Genomic DNA, 5,254 nt, shown 5'->3' on the forward strand with positions numbered 1-5,254 from the left:
AGAGAGAGAGAGAGAGACAGAGAGAGAGAGAGAGAGACAGAGATAGAGAGAGACAGAGAGAGAGAGAGAGACAGAGAGACAGAGAGACAGAGAGAGACAGAGAGAGAGAGAGACAGAGAGAGACAGAGACAGAGACAGAGAGAGAGAGAGAGAGAGACAGAGACAGAGAGACAGAGAGACAGAGAGAGACAGAGAGAGAGAGACAGAGAGAGACCGAGAGAGACAGAGAGACAGAGACAGAGAGAGAGAGAGAGAGAGAGAGAGAGAGAGAATGAAAGAAAAGAAAAGTAGTTAGGTTTAACTCTAAAAGGATAGAGGAGGAGGAAACTTCAGATCAGAAAGCAATCTGCAAACCACCTATGCCAGGCTTGTCAGGAAGCCACATGCCCCAGGCTTACCATGATTGGAAAAGAAGGTAGCTGAGTGGTTAAAGCCAAGGCCTGCTCGTCCTTACACGCTCTGCTTTCCTACTCTTCTGAACTTCCTCCAGGCCCCAGGTTTGTGATGGGGTGACCCACCTCCTTGCCAGTTTTCAGCCCACTTAGCCCCTCACTTCCATCACCACATGCTTTATTACTGATTCTGACTCTCTGCCTCCTCTTGATAATGATCCTTGAGATCCTTGTGGATAATCTGGGATAATCTCATCCAGGGCTTGGATGTGGCTCAGTGGCAAAGTATTTGCTTAGCATGCACAGGCCTTGGATTCTACCCTCAACACATTAAAATGTAATCCTTCTTGATTTATGTCCCTTAGGCATATCACCAGTCTCTGTTCTCATGCAGTGTATCCCAGGTTTTATGGGAGGCTATTGCTAGGCTTGCCACTGAGGGTACATATCCATGCCACTTTGTGCGCCACACATCACGGAAGGAGGCCTTCGAGATGGCTGAGTGGTTAAGATCATCTGTTCTTCCTGAGGACTCAAGTTCTGTTGCCAACACGAACATTAGGTGGCTCACAACCACCTGTAACTCCCTCACTCTCTCCTGCCTCTATAGGCACCAGGCATGTAAGCCATGCGGGGCACTTACATACATTTAGGCAAATAATCATACACATGAAGCAATGAATCAATGGTAGAAGGGAATGGAGTTTCAAAGGACAAATTTCAAATGGAGTCTTCTTACCTTCACAAATGTACACTCACACACATCACACACACACACACACACACACAATACACAACAGTACAAAAATCAAACTAAGAAATAAAACAAGCAGTAAACAACCACTAACAACTTTAAGGTAAAGCATTGCTTATCCTAAGGGCCAGGGATATAGCTTAATGATAGAACATTTGCCTGGCATATATAAAGCCCTAGATTTGATCCATCGCTCTAGGAAGTTAAAAAAACAAAAGGCTGACCCTCCCATGTTTGTCAAATAGGAAGTAATTGCCTTGGCCATATTATGCCAGAGTGGGATACTGATTCTATGTACCACAGGAGCACTGAGTAGGCAGGAACAAGAACACCTGCAGGCTGGCCAGAAACTCTTGACCTGCTCCTCAACCACTAGAATAAAGCCTAGGTGTTCACTTGAAAGACAAAATGAACTGTTTAATAGTTGTTTAAATGACTTATCAGTATAGGAAAGTGAGACCCTTAAAACAAAGGATTCTTAAAAGGGAACTCTTTAAACGAGGAGTGGTAGCACACGCCTTTAATCTCAGCAATCAGTAGGCAGAGGCAGTGATGGTGTATATTTGGGGTGGAGTGATCAAAATAGGCTCAGGTTTGATTGACAATATATACTGTGTTTGCCAAGCAAAGTTATTGGTACTAGGAATATGGTAAGGTATGTTACTGTCTGTTACTGTCTGCCTAAATAAAGTTTTAAAGACAACTTTTAAATATTTATTTTAAAATGTTTGTGTGTGTGTGTGTGTGTGTGTGTGTAGGTGCTGAGGCCAGAGGCATCAGATTTCTTTGGAATTCAGGTTACAGGCAGGCCTGAGCTACCCAGTGTGGGTGCTAGGAATCAAACTCCAGTCCTCTCTCTGCAAGAGCAGCATAGTTTTAGCCACCTGGCAATCTCTCCAGGCTCACAAACAACATTTTAAAGCTCAACTTTCTGTGCACAAATCCAGCGTGCACTGTGCTGGTCAGCTGTGTTTCTCTGACACAACATCCGAGATAACCAACCTAAGGAAAGATGCACTTGTCTTACTGTTTCAGTGCCTTGGCTCAAATGTTCTGAGTCAGGGATCACACGGGGAGTGTGTATGGCGCAAAGCCTCACATCAACCTCCGAGCAGCCAGAGAGGAGAGACCTCCACTTTATAATAAAGTGTACCTCCCTTTTTGTTTTTGAAGCCTTGAATTTGAACCTGCTAAATAGCTGAGGATGATCGTTTCTGACGTTCCTGCCTCTACCCCCTAAGTACTTGAGTTACAGACACTCACCACCCTTCATTCTGTTTCTGTGGTTCTGCGGCTTGAACCCAGGCTCTCACAAATGCTAGTCACACATTCTACATCACTGAGCCACATCTCCTGCTCTAGACTCCATTTCCTAGCACCAGTTTTCTGCGTTGGCTCTCCATTGCTTTAACAAAATACCCCAAAAACCTGCAGTATACTAACTTCAAAGAAGAAAGGCTAAGACCAGGCAGGCTAGGTGCCATTAAGGTGGCACATGCTTATAATCCCTCATTTGGAAGTCTGAGGCAAGAGGGCTATGAGTCTGAATTCAGTCCTACCTACACGCATACTTGGATTACATAGTAAGATCCTGTTTTAAAAAGAAAACCAGCTGGGCAGTGGTGGCGCATGCCTTTAATCCCAGCACTTGGGAGGCAGAGGCAGGCAGATTTCTGAGTTCGAGGCCAGCCTGGTCTACAGAGTGAGTTCCAGAATAGCCAGGGGTATAAAGAGAAACCCTGTCTCGAAAAAACCAAACCAAAAAAAAAAAAAAGTTTAGCCAAATGGTTCATCGGGTGACTTTCAGTGTATGCCTGTGAGCCAAATGGTTCATCGGGTGGCTTTCAGTGTATGCCTGTGGACCTGAGTTTGATTCCTAGAATTCACATAAAAGATGAAAGAGAAGTGACTTCATAAAGTTGTCCCCTCATCTCCATGTGTGCCTAAATACACACGCACATATTTTTCCTCCAAATGGAGGACTTATTATGACTCACAGTTGACAAGTCTTAGTTTACAGTTGCTAGTCCTCTTAGGCCTGTGGTGAGACAGGATACCAAGGAAAGAGTATGTAATATTAAGAATGTGTTACACATACAAGAGAATGTCTAACATGGCCCCAGGCCTTAATAGGCCCTCAGAACTTAGCATAGCTGACTTTATGATGGAAGCACCATACAGGCCATAAAACTCAAGACATAGCATCACCTGCCTACAGTAAAACAAAGATCTAAACCATCAAAGTCCATAGCTCTGGGAAAAGTCTCTAAATGCATTAGCCTTGCTTTTTTAGTCTCTGTAGTATTGCTTCTGGCTAACTGTTCTTGTTAACTGAAGTATGTCAACCCAGAACCTGGTTTTTCTGCTTAAAAGCTCACGCTGAGAAAGGATAGTGCTACACTGGGATCCCAAAAAACCAGTATAATCGCCAGCTGGCTAATAAATACTTCCTATTGGCTTAACTCCTTGTCTGAGCAGTGTTCTCTGGTGGCTATCCCGAAACACAGGAGATGAAAGCTGCTTGGCTCAACTGCTATCAAGTGAGTAAAAAGTGCTTGGCTTTTCTAACAGATTCCAACTCAGACCCATTAAGACACAAACCCACAAATGGGTTAATCCATAAGCAAGATTGGTGCCCTCATGATCCAGTCACCTCCCAAAGCCCACATGTGAGCTTCAGGGAATAAGCCTTCAACATCTGAACCTTGGGTCCATTTAAGATCCTAAGCTTAGTGTGGTGGTGCCCACTTGTAACCCAGACTAGACCACATAGTGAGACAAAACAGAGTCTCAAAACATCAAGAACCTCCAATCCCTAACACACTCTGAATTCACCTTGTCACAAATTTCCCAAGTCCAAGCTTTTGCTGTGTCCCTGGGTGGTCTTTTCTATAGCCATAGCACTATGCATGGCTCAGAATAGCAAATGCAAACCAAGACCTACCTTTAATAAAAACTTGGCTAACCTCCAGTGTTTCCAAATGTTAAATCAATGTTTTCAATTTCTTGAGTTATTTTCTCTCTTTAGTTGCCTATTAAGTCTTGCTGTTAACAGTTTTTTTAAAACATGGGTATGTCTAGATCAGTTCTCAATCTGTGGGTTGTGACCCTTTGGGAGTCACACAGCAGATATTTACATTATGATTCATAACTAGCAAAATTAGTTATAGAGTAGCAACAAAATTATTGTATGGTTGAAGGTCATCACAACATGAGGAACTGTATTAAAGGATTGTAGCATCAGGAAGGTTGAAAAACTCTGGTATAGAGACAGAAATAAAAGATAATTCACAAACCCAAATCATGAATGTCATCTAAATTTTCCTAGTATCCACAATTAGAAAAATAAAACCAGGCATTTATTTTTTTACGGTTTTTGAGACAGTCTCATACAGCCCAGGGAGGCCTGGAACTCACTATGTGAGAACCACCTTGAACTCTTCTCAATTTTCCAATTCAGTCTGCCAAGTGTGGATTAGAGGCCTGTGTCATCACCTCTACTCAAGTATTTTTCACCGACATTTTAATAGGTCATTAACACCTGAACAGGGGAGCATTCTGCACTCAAGCTTCCAGATCAAAGTCTTTTCTGTCCAGTGTCCAGTACTTACACAGCTAGGAGTTAGAGCCTTGACACTCACTGGGATCTTCTGGTCACTTGCTGAAAATGCTCAATCTTTTAACGTAGTTCAAGCTAGCCTTGAGTTCCTGATCATTTGGATTTCACCTCCACATTTTGACAGATGTATGTTGTGCTCATCTAGAGATTCTGAATCTTCAGCCTTACTCCAGACCAGCTGAAGTTGAAACTGCAGTCCTCACAAGGGTGCTCGCTTTTAAAGAAGAGCCTCCTGGTGCCTGCCAGGTGCAGTGGCATACACCCAAACTCTGGCTAATCTGCCAGCCACCTGTCTTTGTAAACAAAAAAATGTACTGGCAGTCAGCCATATTGTGTATAGCAGGGTATTTGTAAGAAAATTCTTAGCCAGGCAGTGGTGGCACACGCCTTTAATCCCAACACTTGGGAGGCAGAGGCAGGATGATTTCTGAGTTTGAGGCCAGCCTGGTCTACATAGTGAGTTCCAGGACAGCCAGGGCTACACAGAGA

This window comes from Mastomys coucha, unplaced genomic scaffold (genome assembly GCF_008632895.1).
Source record: "Mastomys coucha isolate ucsf_1 unplaced genomic scaffold, UCSF_Mcou_1 pScaffold18, whole genome shotgun sequence".
NCBI classification, from domain to species: Eukaryota; Metazoa; Chordata; class Mammalia; order Rodentia; family Muridae; genus Mastomys; species Mastomys coucha.